The sequence below is a fragment of the Euprymna scolopes genome, chromosome 1, assembly GCF_053919585.1.
Source record: "Euprymna scolopes isolate OS-2025 chromosome 1, ASM5391958v1, whole genome shotgun sequence".
Taxonomy (NCBI): Eukaryota; Metazoa; Mollusca; class Cephalopoda; order Sepiida; family Sepiolidae; genus Euprymna; species Euprymna scolopes.
In genome coordinates this window covers 6,177,018-6,194,196 of record NC_136482.1, presented here as the reverse complement: position 1 = coordinate 6,194,196, position 17,179 = coordinate 6,177,018, and the positions used below count along the sequence as shown (strand labels likewise).

Sequence of the window (17,179 nt, the reverse complement as noted above, 5' to 3'; positions counted from 1 at the left end):
AATTCTACCCTATGTGACGAAGGCCATCAACTCTCCATATTTCCTCCTATAACACACAACATGCTAGGTAACATACAAATATCTGTGTGTGAGGTCGCCAAGCTAATAAAAAACCTAGATTCCAGTAAAGCAACTGGCCCTGATGGCATCCCAATTATAGTGTTAAAAAAGCTTCAACCAGAACTTGTTCCCATACTTACGAAACTGTTTAAGCGTTGCCTTCAGGCGAAGTGCTTTCCAACATCCTGGAAAACCTCATCAGTATGCCCTGTATTTAAGAATTCAGGTGATAAGTCATCCCCCTCTCAGTACAGACCAAGTCTCTTGTGTGTCATGAGTAAGTTGCTGGAATCTATATTAAATAGAGAAGTAGTCAACCACCTCAGCAGAAATAACCTTCTTAGTGACACGCAATATGGTTTCCGTTCTGCAAGATCTACAGCTGATGTGCTAACGGTTATATCTCTTAGGATTAGCAAATTTCTTGACAAAGGCTTCCTTTCTAGGGCAATTGCTCTTGACATATCAAAGGGCTTCGATAAGGTATGGCATAAAGGCCTACTTCACAAGATTTCCAGCTACGGTATAACTGGAAATGTTTTCTCAATCATTAAATCATTTCTCTCTGATAGGCTCATAAGAGTAATGGTCGATGGACAAAAATCAAAGGCCTGCAGTATTAATGCTGGAGTCCCTCAGGGGTCCATCCTGGGCCCAACTCTTTTCCTGATCTCCCAAAACACATACTTAAATCATTCATTGACATCCATGCTGATGGCAACACATCAAAGGCTGTAAATGACAAAGTTCTCTCTGATTCTCTCTCCTCTGATCTCGAGTGCGTGGTACAGTGGGGGAAGACATGGCTGGTTACCTTTAATGCATCTAAAACCAAGCTCCTATCTTTACATCATCAACGCTCTGATCCCCATCTGGCATCAATTGAAATGGATGGCTCTCGTCTAGGAGAAACCTTTGACAAGCTTCTGGGCTTGACCTTCACTCCTGATCTGAAATGGAACACATGCATCAAGTCTGTTGCCAAGGTCGCTAGAAAGATGGTGGGATCCTTCTACCGCTCCAGAAGATATCTCATTACTGATGCAATTCTCTATCTATATAAAAGGCAAGTACGTCCAAGGATGGAATACTGCTGCCATATCTGGGCAGGAGCTGCTAAAAACAGCCTATCCTGCCTTGACAGAGTACAGAATAAGTTTTCCATTGTTTCTTATTTTTCTCTTTTAAGAATGTGTAAAAAATAATTTATGATTTTCCACATAACCTTTTTTTACTTAACGATCAATACAATGTAGGTTGAATGAGGAAAAAAAGTTAAAAGCAAGTTATTTTTCTCACGATATTTAATTTTCTTTTCGAGAGAAAGCCAAAGGAAATAAAATGAAAAATCGAGAAGTCTATAGAATATATAAAAAATAATCAACTTACAAATTTTTCATTTATAACTTTTTTCCGTTGAACAATCTTATTATCTTTTTCTTTTTTTTTTTTTCTTTTGGTTGGTACGGTTAATCGGCTAATTGAGAGTTGGTGCAGCTTTCAGAGTTTGTGTGACAAATTGAGAGTTCCTGGTCCTTAAAACGTTTAATATCTGGGTTCCTGAATGATACATTAGTTTTTGAACACTATCTTTCTTGATGTTGAATTAGACAGTCTTGCATCTCAAATTAGGTCTTGATAATTTCTGCCATTAATCTCTCTCCCATGATGAAGGGATGTGATATAAGATCAGAAGGTGGGAAAATGGGCCAGCGACTAAAAAGAAAGAGCACTTTAGCCTTTTAGTGTGTTTGATATCTAATTTTTCTCTGTGGATGGCTGATGTTATCCTATTGTTAAAGTTTGGTAGTTTTAGGAGTCAGGTGTTAGAGAGTGTATTCTGTGATTGTTTTCTTGATGTCCTAGGGTGATGTTTGGCATTTGCAGTGTATCCATTCTGATTAAATATTTGCTGAAATGTCTAATGGAAGTCATCTTATTTATTTTGCTAAAGCATTTGCTAGAGATGCACTTATATGTATGCTCAAATCAACGTTTTTGAAGGGGATGAGGATTTTATTATCTTCTTTGTGAGATGATGTAAGGATGAGAATATCGTTCACATATCTTGTGAAGAAGATACTTGAGTGTCAGTTTTGTAATGCATACTGCTCTAGACTGTTCATATATGTAATGACAAGTAGCCCCCGAGAGGCTGGATCCTATGGGTAAGCCTGATATATGTTTGTAGGTTCTTTCATCCATAATTCGCCCCTTAAAAAAGTAAACGATGCCTCAATTAGGCCATCTCTTAATTTGTTATGCCTTAATATGTCATACCTTAATTTGTCGTGCCTCAATTTGTTGTCCCTTATTTTGCCTTAATTTGTTGTGCCTTAATTTGTTGTGCCTTAATTTGTTGTGTCTTAATATGTCGTGCCTTAATTTGTCGTGCCTCAATTTGTTGTCCTTTATTGTGCCTTATTTGGTTGTGCCTTAATTTGTTGTGCCTTAATTTGTCATGCTTTAATTTGACATGCCTTAATTTGTTGTTCCTTTATTTGTTGTGTCTTAATTTGTCGTGCCTTAATATGTCGTGCCTTAATTTGTTATGTCTCAATTTGTTGTGCCTTAATTTGCTGTGCCTTAATTTGTCGTGCCTTAATTTGTTGTGCCTTAATTTGTTATACCTTAATTTGTCGTTCCTCTATTTGTTGTGCCTTAATTTGTTATACCTTAATTTGTCGTTCCTCTATTTGTTGTGCCTTAATTTGTTGTGCCTTAATTTATTATACCTTAATTTGTCGTTCCTCTATTTGTTGTGCCTTAATTTGTTGTGCCTTAATATATTGTGCTTTAATTTGTCGTGCCTTACTTTGTTGTGCCATAATTTGTTGTGCCTTTATTTGTCACGCCCTAATTTGCCGTGCCATAATTTACTATACCTAATTAGTAAAGCACCAGCAATGTTAACAATGTCTATTGATCTGGCGAGGTGTTTTGCAAGACATTCAGTGCAATGACTCTTCTTATTACCACCATTTCTAAGAACTCTTCTTTCTCCCGTATTCCTAATATCAAACAGAATTTCCATAAACAAGGTTTCTTTCCAAGAACTTCCCATCTATGGGATGCATTACGACTAAACTATTTCTTAACAGGCTACAACATGGTGACCTTCAAGTCCAATATCAACAAATATTGTCATAAACTGCACTCATATGTAATCAAATTTTGTTCATTCCATTCATCAATTTCAATCTTCTCATAATATTCTTTATCATTCAACTAACAATCTATTCAGTTCTTTAAATTTTATCCTCGTTCTTCTTCTCATCAAGGATGCCTTCATCAGTCGAAGTGGGTGCATCCTCAGTTTTTAACTGGATTTTCCTATGTGCCAGCATATTGTATATATTAATAAAATAAAGGAAATGGAAAGAAAATATGTCCCAACGTTTTGTAGATTTGTAGGTTAATGGAAGAAGAAAAAGAAGAAGAAGAAGAAGAATTCTGACACTTTGTTGAGTGATAAAGCAATACATGTTGATACTTAAAGATGGCTGATAGCAGACAGGATTCAGATGAGGAAAGAAGTTATAAAAACACAGACTTTAAAAAAAAATGAAAAGAAAAAATGGAAAAAAATTTTAAACAGAAGTTTATATAGAATAACACAAGTGCTATATTTTATCACTTTCTCTTCCCTCTGGCTGTCTCTGTCTCTGTCTGTCTGTCTGTCTGTCTGTCTGTCTGTCTCTCTCTCTCTCTCTCTCTCTCTCTCTCTCTATATATATATATATATATATATATATATATATATATATATATATATATATATATATATATCTTATTCTATATGAGAATATTTTAGGTTTTATTTCTGCATGTTCATAGTGACCATGTGTTTGGTTTTTATTTCAAACTGACAATCACCATTTTGTATGCCGTGTTTCATAGATAGCACATGCCAGTCAAAAGAAAGATAAAACGAAGGTTAATAAGAAAGTAACAGTTGAATTCACACACACACACACACACACACACACACGCACACACACACACACACACACATTATTAAAAGATGAGGAATAAAAGTTACATATACGCAACTTTTCTTATATCATCAGATCAATAAGGAAAAGTAAGAAAGAAAAACCTCTTTAGGCCATGGCATTTCGAAGCTAAATGGTTCTCATCAGAAGAGGAGAAGGGTAGAATTATACAAAAGAAAAAATATAAATAAAGAACTGATTTAATAACATTTAGATTGGAAATGAAAGAAGTATAAATTAAGAATATTAAACTAAATATAAAGTACAAGAATGAAAATTTTTGTAAAATATAAAAATATTAAAATATAATTACGAGGAAATAGTTAGGCATACGTGAATAGGAAGGAAAGAATAGAACAAAAATCGGAAGAATAATAGTAAAAAGATCACTAAGGAATAACGGAGATCATTAAAGAAAAACAGACAATAAAAGAAAAAAGAAAACAGGAAAGGATAGGGGAGAAAGAGAGAAAAATGAAAAAATCGAGACAAAAAAAGCAAACAAGGAATACAGAAATATGTATAAAAAAGAAAAGGTTGAAAAAATCCGAAAGTAAAGTCCAAATTTTAAGTAATCCACATTAAAAACCATTTAAAAAGATGTTAAAAAAATTTTTCATACAAATTCAAGTGAAATCCTCAGAATGGAGTTCCAGAGAGCAAAGGAGATGGAAACTGTCCAAAAATATAAAAGAGTAAGGATATGGGGACAATCAAGTCTTGGTAAAATCCCTGTAAATCCTGGTAAACTTAATCCGAGATTTGAGCCCGAACCAAGTAAAAAGTTCTCAAATAAGAAGATCACCAGAACAATTCAAGAAGTTGTAGGTTTCTCTCCCTTATAGGTGGACACTCATACATTGAGACAAAAGATTGGAGTACAAGATCGATGGCGTTATATATCTCATGGCAGTTCCCAAATAGGAAGATCAACAGAGCAGTTTTAAAAGGCGGGAAGGTCACGTTTTTATTAGGGTGAATACAATATATCGATATATTAAATTGTAGTATCAAGAAAAGACGGTTGTATAGATCTCAGAATGAACACAGTGAAAAGATTAGATAATCTATTATAAAAAGTCAAATAAAATCATTAAAAAAAAAACAAGAAAATCCTTGAAGCAGGAGGGCAGACTGCAGACAGTGCAAAAGAAGTAGGGCAAGGGAAGGGGGATGTCTTGATATTACTGAGTGCGAATGCTTCTATGACGTAGAAAGGGAGACTGCAGAACGCATGAAAGAAACAGAGCAAGGGGAGAATAATATCGGGGGTTGTGGTGAAGTAGCGCATCTTCCTTGCTACAAAAAGTATTTTTTCGAAATACATTAACAACACCTAAACTCGAAAATTTAATATCCCCCCCCAAAAAAAACAGTTTATCTTGTTGTTTCTGTGAAGAGACATAACTCATACCCCAGCAAAAAACGTTTGTTCTTGATTTATGTAATTAATAGCGTTGCCTTTTCCTAATTGCTAATGCGACTCAATCGGTTAGCAAGGCATATTTACAGACAGAAGTTGTGAGTTCAAACTTTACTCAGGGCTTAAGCACTTTTAGTCTGATTTTATCTCTGTAAATATGTGATTTTTTAATCTCTTAACCAGTGTGTATATTTGCCGGACTCTCTTCTCTCAATTGGTTTGCTTGTCTGTCAGATTTCTTCTCTCGTCACAGGCCCAATTTCCAGCCATAGCTTTCTAGACAATACCATTCTATTGTTGATTGTTTTTTAACTATTGCATCATGGTCAAAGGAACGTTTCTGCTTTGCCATTCCTCTCCTAGATCGTTTTTTCTTATCTTGTCTTTTTATTACCTTGTATCATTACTATTTTCCAAATATGACTCTGAACTGATCTGATCACTCCTAGGATTCAAATGTCTAATAATATTACATTATCCCATGTAGTCCAAGAGTTATTAATGTTATTTTAGTTTAAAAATTGTAATAAAAAATAATGTGTAAGTCACAAAGAGCTGAAACAAAATCCCACACCTTCACTATTGAGGTCACTAGATGCCGGAAAGTCTAATAGTGTCTTCCTTCGGACTGCTAAACTTTGGAATTCCCTTCCTGTTTCCTGCTTCTCTGACTGTACTGATATGCAGAAGTTTAAATGTAATGTAAACAGTTAACCAGCTTCCCAACTCCCCCCAACCCCTGTAAGACATGATCCCAAATAGTAATCCTTTACAACCAAGTGGTAATACACCTTGTTTGGGGTGAAAAAAATAAAAACAAAAACCCTAAAAAATGACAAAAAGACATAAATCTGTTATTCCACATATTAGTCTATGGTGTTAGAAAACAACATTTTACCTTTAATTGCTTTCTTCAAATTTAGTACTTATGTGAACATGCAGGTATGTACTCACGCAATCATTTCCATCGGTGTGTAGGTCCATAAATAAAACAGTAGATGTATATATGTGTGTGCGTGTGAAAATATGTAATCGATAAACTTGTAAACTACTGCTTACATACAACTGAAATTAACAGGAAACCATACACCAACGATGGTTTATGATGCGTAAAATCTTTGTTTCAATAAATGAATAACGCGTACAATAATATGTCAGCAAGTTGAAATGCAAAATGTTCATTTCAACTTGCCGACATATTTCTATTACTTTTGCGTATGCACAAATTCATTCATAGTTGTCGATAGCTCAAATGGTAGAGGACGTAACTGGAATGCTAAATGCTTTGGTTTCAATTTCAGCTGATGGTACCCAAGTCATTTTTAAAAAAATCTTTTGAAATCATTACTATATATTACTTACAATATAATATTCAATCGAGAATTGGCTCTGTAATAATAAATACGAAATCTGCATGAATTAAAATATATTTAAGTATATTTAACGATTGGACAAGGTTGTCGCACATCCTCCGATCATAAGCAATAATAATATTTTGCATAAGATTGGATGGTAAACTTGTAGAATGAGAAGTTTGCCATCAAACAAGAAACCCATGAAGAAGGTTGGAGGTTACATCTCAAATGTCATTTTCACAATGTTTCAGTTGATGTAACCACCAACCTTCTTCAGGGCTATCTTGTTGAACTGCTGCACTCTAGAATCTCCATGGAATTTCAAGTAGAATCCTTTATTAAGTCTTTGAAACTCCCTTCCGGGATACTGCTTTCCCAACTGTACTGATATGCAGAAGTTCAAGTGTAATGTGAACAAACATCTTTCTACTCATCTCTCTTCATAATGCCCCCACAAATTATATCCCTGATAGTAACCCCCTACTTCAAAGTGGCACTTGCCTTGTTTGGGGTGAAGGTTGAATAAAAAAATTTTTTTTTAAATCCATGGAGGTAGTATGCTCTCGTTCCATCAGCCATGACTGGGTAGAAGTTCTAAGTAATCTGCAGTCATATTTTCAGTATCACCTGCACTGAGAATTGAACCTTCAACCTCCAAGAAAGTGTAACTTACAACTGAATTTTACCAAACATTTTATCCACCACGCCATGGATCCTTGCTAACGCTGTGGATTAAATGAATCCGCACGAAATTTGAAATTCCGTGCAGATTCTCAAGTTTGACAGAAAAATTCCTGAGTTCAACAAATGAAGATTGGAGGCTATATCGGTCGAAACGTTGTGAACATAATATTCAAGATGAGGACAATAATCTCAAGAATGCAAATAATATGAAAATTATTCTCCGTCTATATAAAACATTACTATTGAAATGGTTCTGCTAATGCCCACATATAATTAACATTTTAACGAAGGCATGTTTAGATGATTCGATATTTTTATGGGTAGGATTCACTCATTATGAGTTTGGAAATGTGAGCTACATTTAGTTTAATTTAGTTTTATGTAAAAGCGATAAAAAATGGTGGCATCTAAGCTTCAGCCCCTGTCCCATCAACGAAATGTTGCATCCCTCTGCCTGTTCTACAAGTATTTTAGTGGTGAATGCTCTGACGAACTGCAATCACTTGTGCCCCCACGACATGAGCACCCTCGACAAACCCGACAGGCTGCTAAATCCCACCCCCACACTGTAGAGATCCCTAGATGTCAAAGATTTTTCTACTCCAATAGTTTCTTCCTCCAGAACCGCTAGACTTTGGAATTCCATTCCAAGTCCCTGCTTCCCCAACAGTACTGACGTGCAGAAATTCAAGTGTAACGTGAACCAACATCTTGCTGCCCAAATCCCTACATAGTGCCCCTGATAGTAGCCCCCTACACCAAAGTGGCAATTTGCCTTGTTTGGGGTGAAAATGTAATTAAAAATTAAAAAAAAAAAATATCTCTTTATAAAAATTCGATTTTATAAAATTTTAACAATAGGTATTAGACAACAATTTCTATTCCTTCTTAAGACTCCTTAAGCCGAGGGTTGGCAACCTACAGCCTGCAGGCTAGATCTGGACCACAAAGGCGTTTTGACTGGCCTGCAAGCCTGATTTCCAATTACTATTTTTAACATAAAAGATCTGTTTGAATCTATGGGCCATCCTGTTAAACCTTCACAAGAAACACTCGTCTAGCTACAACCATTGACAACAATTTCCCCCACTCTCTATCTGTGCCAAAATCAAAACACAAATTCCATGAACAAACTTTCTTTTCTTTAACTGCCTCCCTGTGAAACTCTTTTCCTTTGACCTGCTTTCCAACTGACTACAATATGGTAATCTTAAAGTCAAATGCAAACAAGTTCTTGTTGAGCCGTCCCCTTTAATGATAAAATTCTAACCAATTTCCACCACTAACCTTTACTACACTATTGTTCTGGTGACCTCTGTACACTCATTAACCTTCAGGCCTTGAAAAGTGGTGAATTCCTTATATAAACACACCCTCGGTCTCCTGCTTCTCTGACTGTACTGACATGCAGAAATTTAAATGTAATGTGAACAGACAGATTCCTTACATAGTCCCTGCAGATATGATCCCAAATGGTAGCCTCTTACATCCAAGTGGCAATATGTTTTGTTTGGAAAGAATAAGAGTAAAAAAGAATCTTCTCATATGGTGTAGACGTCTTGTGGGCGATGCTGTTTGACAACGATTGGCAACAGTCGGATAAGCAAATTTCAGGATGAATCAGAATTACAGGAATAATCTAGTTACAAAGAAAAAATATCTGTTATCTATTTATATTTATAGTCAATTCTGTAATTTGATTGACATCATATTCGTATTATTTGGATTCTTCGGACTACTGTTCTCATCTTGAGTATCATTTTCACAATGTTTCGGTCGATGTAACTTCCAACCTTCTTCAGGTGTATCTTGTCAAAACCGGGAATGTTTCTGTCAAATTTGGAAATTTGGACCATTCCCGAGTTCAACAAGATACATCAAAGAATCCAAATAATGCTTATTGCCATCCAAATTCCAGTGAAGGCCAATGGTTAGTGCTATCAAGAAATCTATGGTAAAAAGCTATTGCAATAACACAAATTCATCTGCAAAGGTTATCGAAAGCGGTGAAAAGTACTGAAAATCTGGGTAGACTTGTGACTTAGACTCCAGGGAACGCCACAAGTTGTTGACAGAGAAATATTTAAGGAGGCCTGTGTGAAAACTCTTAGTAAATACAACAACAACAACAACAATAATAATAATAAAAATAATAATAATAATAATAATAATAATAATAATAATAATAATAATAATAAAAATAATAATAATAATAATAATAAAAATAATAATAATAATAATAATAATAATAATTTTCAGCCTTTCTCTTACAGTCGTGACATTGGTAATTCTAGTATTTTCTATAAACTTCTAGAAGCTTGTCAAAACATGGAGCCTCTCCAAGACGAGAGTCATTCATTTCAATTGATGCCAGATGGGGATCAGAGCGTTAATTATGTAAAAATAGGAGCTTGGTTTTAGTTGCATTAAAAGTAACCAGTCATCTCTTCCCCCATTGTATCTCGTGCTCAAGATCAGAGGAGAAAGAATCAGAGAGAACTTGGTCGTTTATGGTCTTTGATGTGTTGCCATAGATGGTAGTGTCGTCAGCATAAACGTATACAAATGACCTTAGGATGTTATTTGGAAGATTATTGATGTAGATCAAGAAGAGAGTTGATACATCAAAGAATCCAAATAATGCGAATAACCATTCCTCATCTCAATAATTCAGAAACATGATCTCACCTTTTCTTCTTCTTTACAACCTTTCCATCTCAAACGTGATGTTGCTAGTCTTAGCCTTTTTACAAATACTGTTATGGCATGTATTCTTCAGAATTGTCTGATCTATTCACTGCTTCTTTTGTACCAGTTCGTTTGACTCGTTGGTCTAGTAGTCTCCATCAATTCATTGTTTCAATACCTTATTGTAATACAGCTTTTTATTCCGTTAGCTTCTTTCCAAGAACTCTCAAGAGCTGATGTGTCAACACGATTATACTGTATATGTGAAGTTAAATGTATTCGTATTTTTTATTTTTTAATCTAATGTCACCACTTATCAAGGCCAAAAGCCACTTGAGTATAAATGTTAATAAGATGGATGAATTGTCAGTTGAACGATGAAGAGTATTATGAAACAAACAGTGAATGGAATGAACAAAATTGAATTTTTTATGAGGACGATTTATGATAAGAATTTGTTGATATTGTTTTTTTTTAAGACAACCATGTTGTAGCCTGTAGAGAAACTGTCTCGAGATAAGAAACTCTTGGAAATAAACTCTGTTCATGGAAATTCCATCTGCTGTTAGGCATATGAAGGAAGAAAGGAAATTTTTTTGTTCTGGTAAAAAATGAGTTCTTGCGAAAGTGATCCCTCACTCTTAAGTCTAAAACAGTTTGGTTTTTAAAATTTATTTTACCACCATCTTTTTGGGGCTGTTTACATGTAATCACCTAAATAAAGTAGAATCCTTGGGGGGGGGCTTCAGTTTTATTACAATACATTATCTTTAATTACCTACTAATTTGTTTTGGAAAAGTATGAACCCTTATTCCTTCCTTCCATCTACCAGTACATTAACAACTTGTCTTCAATAAATTGTATGCAATGAAACATTTACAATATTTTCCAGAAATATATCTTTCAAAACGAGATTGATTTACCATAAAACTACCAAGCCAAATCAAGTGAAATTTTAACATTATCCAGGTTATATAGTGAAGGTCAAATATCCAAAGGTCATTATCCGAAGGTCACTCAGAGAGGAATGACTTGTATGCTTCACTCCACAACAGTGATACTTTTTCCAACCAATTAACCAGAGATGCAGAGCAACCAAGGACAAATTTTCCTTCTATCTTGTCACCAGAAATAACTTGTAGGAAAGGTAAAAAAATCCAAAGGTCAATATTCGAAAGTCCACACCCGGGCCCCAATATTCAACATGCTTTATATACCAACACTGAACACTAGCAAACCAGAAAATTAACTGACCCAAAACAGGAAGTCTTACAGAACCTGGTGATGACTGCTGAGAAATAGCCATCTGCATATTTTAGGTAAAGAAATAATGAAATAAAGAAAACCAGGAAAAGTTTTGTACTAATTTAATAAATAGGTGGTTTATATTTATAAAAAATAAATAGGGGGTTTATATTTATAAAAAATAAATAGGGGGTTTATATTTATAAAAAATAAATAAGTGTTTTATATTTATAAAAATAAATAAGTGTTTTATATTTATAAAAAATAAATAGGTGGTTTATATTTATAAAAAATAAATAGGGGTTTATATTTATAAAAATATAAATACATGGTTTATATTTATAAAAAATAAATAGGTGTTTTATATTTATAAAAAATAAATAGGTGGTTTATATTTATAAAAAATAAATAGGGGTTTATATTTATAAAAATATAAATAAATGGTTTATATTTATAAAAAATAAATAGGTAGTTTATATTTATAAAAAATAAATAGGGGGTTTATATTTATAAAAAATAAATAGGGGGTTTATATTTATAAAAAATAAATAGGTGGTTCATATTTATAAAAAAATAAATATGTGGTTTATATTTATAAAAAATAAATAGGTCGTTTATATTTATAATAAATAAATAGGTGGTTTATATTTATAAAAAATAAATAGGTGTTTTATATTTATAAAAAATAAATAGGTGGTTTATATTTATAAAAAATAAATAGGTCGTTTATATTTATAATAAATAAGTAGGTGGTTTATATTTATAAAAAATAAATAGGTGTTTTATATTTATAAAAAATAAATAGGGGGTTTATATTCATAAAAAATAAATAGGTGGTTTATATTTATAAAACATAAATAAGTAGTTTATATTTATAAAAAATAAATAGGTGGTTCATATTTATAAAAAATAAATATGTGGTTTATATTTATAAAAAATAAATAGGTGGTTCATATTTATAAAAATAAATATGTGGTTTATATTTATAAAAAATAAATATGTGGTTTATATTTATAAAAAATAAATAGGTGTTTTATATTTATAAAAAATAAATAGGGGGCTTATATTTATAAAAAATAAATAAATGGTTTATATTTATAAAAAATAAGTAGGTGGTTTATATTTATAAAAAATAAATACATGGTTTATATTTATAAAAAATAAGTAGGTGGTTTATATTTATAAAAAATAAATAGGTGTTTTATATTTATAAAAAATAAATAGGTCGTTTATATTTATAAAAAATAAATAGGTGGTTTATATTTATAAAAAATAAATAGGTGGTTCATATTTATAAAAAATAAATATGTGGTTTATATTTATAAAAAATAAATAGGTGGTTCATATTTATAAAAATAAATATGTGGTTTATATTTATAAAAAATAAATAGGTCGTTTATATTTATAAAAAATAAATAGGTGTTTTATATTTATAAAAAATAAATAGGGGGCTTATATTTATAAAAAATAAATAAATGGTTTATATTTATAAAAAATAAGTAGGTGGTTTATATTTATAAAAAATAAATAGGTGTTTTATATTTATAAAAAATAAATAGGTGGTTTATATTTATAAAAAATAAATAGGTGGTTTATATTTATAAAAAATAAATATGTGGTTTATATTTATAAAAAATAAATAGATGGTTTAATTGTTGTAACTAAAATATAATAAAATGTCTTTATTTTTCTCTGACAAAAATAAGTAATTAAATCTGTAGTATGATTATTTTTAGGAAAATATAAAATGTCTTTATTTAAAATTTAAATAATTTCTTTTACAAAAATAAGTAATTTAATATGTAGTCTCTCTCTCTCTCTCTCTCTCTCTCTCTCTCTCTCTCTCTCTCTCTCTCTCTCTCTCTCTACGTATGAAAAACTCCAGAAGGTGCTGAATAAAAGTTTTTTGATATATTATTTCTGTCAGTATGAAGCTAATTAATTAAAAAATGAAAACAATAATCCCTAATAATTATTGGACAATTTAGGTTATTACAATTCAAACAAAGAAAAAAAAACAATCATTGTAAATTTAGTGAATAAATATATTTTGAATAACAAACAACTGCTAGCAAGCAAAAATTCTGTTTTGAATTTTTATATGTTCTTTTTCTTTTATGAATTTTTAAATGTCTTTTTTTTGTTCTAATCCAAATAAATATTCAGATTTTTATTAATAACTAGCCTGGGCGCCCGGCGTTGCCCAGGTGTTTGAAGGTGTGTGTTGAGCAAAAAAAAAAGGTAGTAGGCTGACAGGCTCGAACCTGTACCGCGAAGGAGGAAAAGAACATGAAAAAAAAACGTGACGTCTTTGCTGGTGCGTCCACCACCAAACCGGAAGTGGTGAAGGTTTAAATTAAGGCTAGTCAATCGAAACGAGGGGATGACTTTCGAAAATATTGGCGAAAAAACGACCCCGCCCTGTAGAAAAGTGTCCAGTCGAAGGTGAAGGAATTAATGTTTTTAGTCAGTTTTTCGATATTTGTTGTCCGAAGGGTCCAGCTTTAAAACGATACCGATTTTGTGAACATCTGTCGCCTCTGTCGAAAGTTTTAGGCAGACATACGAACATACATACATACATACATACATACATACATACATACATCTAAACAGACAGGTGAGGTTTATATTTTATACTAGTCTGGGTGTCCAGCATTGCCCAAGTGTTTGGAGGGTGTGTTGAGCCAAAAAAAAAACAAAGAAGTGGTAGTAGGCAGGCAAGCTTGAACCGTACCGTGAAGGAGGAAAAGAATGTGAAAAAAAAAAGCATGACGTCTTTGTCGTTGCACCCATCGCCAAACCAGAAGTGGCAAAGGTTTAAATTAAGGCTAGTTAATCGAAAAGAGAAGATGACTTTCAAAGATATGTGCGAAAAAAGCGACTCCCTCCTTGTAGAAAAAGTACCCAGTTGAGAGTGAAGGAATTAATATTTTTAGCCAATTTTTCGATATTTGTCGTCTGAAGAGTCGAGCTCCAAAACAATACTGATCTCGTGAAAATCCGTCGCCTCTGTCGAAAGTTTTAGGCAGACATCCATCCATACATACATACATTTAAACAGACAGGTGAGAACTAATATTTTCGTAACATTTTTCTCTATGTATAAAGTTATGTCTGTGTATATGTTTGTATGTTTGTGTGGAGTAAACTCTGAAACTAATTAACCAATCATTATGACCTTTAGAACAATGTGTGCTATGTTGTTGCTGCGATGCATCTTGACTCTCTCATCACAATCCTCTTAATGCTTTTAAAACAAGTCCTTCAGCTTCAGAGGTAGTGAGGGCACTCACAAAATTAAGGTTGTTCTAGTATGGTGATGTTCTTGGCCATGAATTGGCCAATGCTCAAAGCATTGTGAGCAGGTGCATTGTCATGGCGAAGAAGAGCAAAAGCATGTGAAAACAAAATGCAATTGTTACACAAAGTTAAGATTAGTTTTATATTTTTGATATATCATGTTAGATGATAACATTATTCATTTATCGCTTTCACACTTTACACCCAGTCCTGTGGCTTTACAAACATTATATATGTGTACATATAGTTTTGTCTCAGAATTGTTTGGTGGGCTTCCACTATTCAACGAAACATGTGTAAGGCATACTTCATCTTGTATATAATATTTTGATTGCAGAAATTCCCCTGTGGATCCAATTCCGGTAGGTTTGCAATAACAGATGCCACATACAAATTTTTTATGTCTAAACTTTTACCCACCATCTTATGTAACTGTTGAACGCTATTACAGACACATTTATTCGTTATAACAAAATCCTATGAGCGACATCATCATGATTGCCATGATCTATAAATGAAACAGTTTGTATTTTCCCCTCTACCTGAAAAGTCCTTCCACTGCCCCAGTAAGGATAAATATATAACCGTTATAACTTTATTGTCCTGACACCCTTATTAACTGGATTAAACACTACAACTACCATTACACTTCACTATTCGAAAATAATGATTTCTCCCCAGTAAAATTTCGTCTATTCTCATTGGCTGCAAGCATAAAATTCTATTATTCCGGATTTTACACTATCATACAAAAAATAAACACCGCAGGTCTTAATCAATATGGCCACTTAATTGCCACACATTGTTTAAATTATTTATACTTTACTAGCGTCGCTTTTCCTTAATTTTACAGACTGATTTTTAGATTTACTTACAAGTTACACATGCCATTACACATTATTAGGATTAATAATTAAATTGACCGATGCTAAACTGAACTGATCTTTTTAAATCATTTATACTTTACTATCATCATTTTTCTTTAATTGACAAACTGATTTTTACAAAAATTAACCATAATATTTAGTCAAAAATTACACATGCCATTATACATTATTTGGGTTACCATTATTTACACATTGTTACAAAAAAAAAACAAAAAAAAAACGTCACAGCTTTCTTTATATCATATCCGGTTTCCGCGTCCTAAATTGACAAATGCTAAAATGAACTGATCTCTTTTTCAATCATTTATTTTACAGACTTCACAAAAATTAATCATAACATTTAGTTAAAAGTTACACATGCCATTACGCACTATTTGGATGAACATTATCCACTAAATTGATCACATACTTTGTTACTATCACTGAAAAAATATTGCGACAATATTTTTTTCAGTGATGGTTACAAAATATGTGTTCAATTCAGTAGAACATTATAATTGGAAACTGATCCCTGACAATAAAAATCATAAAAAGAAATTTTTTTTTTACAATTTTACTTTTTTCTTACATGAAAGTACAGTTTGTTATCGATGAGATTAACGTGAAAAAAGAGAAAAATATATAAATTGTGGGATTTACGGAGGGAGGATTTACATAAACGTCTGCTGAATCTCTTAATAAAAGAGAGTTGTAGCAGCCTCCTACATCAGACAGGCACTAGGTCTAGATTGGGTGATTAGGTAAAAAAAAAAAAAAATTATTATTATTGTTCCCTTTCGAAATCATAAAATCTATTTCTTTTTATATAAAACACATTTTCACAGTTTAAGCCTGAATTATGCCCAGATAAGTTATTGCATTGATTACTTTTCATTCAGTATTTGACTACATTTACACCAGTATTTTTTTTTACTTCCTTTCTCTGTCAAATAATTTACGCCGCTAAAGTACAAATTTCCCCTTTTATTATATTACCTATGAATATATTGGCTTTTGTTTTTTGTTTTTGTTTTTTACGAGAGTTGTTTTTTGTTTAATTCTCTTTTCAGGACATCTTTGCCACACTGCTTAGACATTTTTTAGGCACTTTTTTTACCTTACCACCAACTACACTATTTCCTTTAAACTGACGACTTCTATAGGCTTTAAACTATGCTGAATAAGACAATCTATTTTAACTTTGGCAGAGACAAGTAGTTTTTGAGATATAATGACATCCATTATGCACTGTAATTCACTGTTCTATGCATGTGCGATAAAAAGTGTACTTCTCTCTGCACGACACTGCCACCCATAGATATTAGGCCTTAATTAACAAATATTCCTCAAATTTTCCTTTTTTTTTTTTCACTATTTTTTCACCCGAAGGTATATTGCCATATTGACAATTTTTACAGAAGATTATGTAAGAAATGAGTGAGATGTCTGTTCACATTTTACATTTAAACTTCGGCATGGTAATATAGTCAGGGAAACAAGAAACAGAAAAGGAATTCCAAAGTCTAGCAGTCCTAGGGAAGGAGCTATTAGAGTATAAG

At 32.4% G+C, this 17,179-nt stretch overlaps 1 protein-coding gene across 1 annotated transcript in view; it reads right to left on the bottom strand.

Moving 5' to 3' along the window:
• LOC145270082 (orphan steroid hormone receptor 2-like) overlaps positions 1 to 17,179 on the bottom strand; it is a 428,823-nt gene that overhangs the window by 410,647 nt on the left and 997 nt on the right. The window lies entirely within an intron of this gene.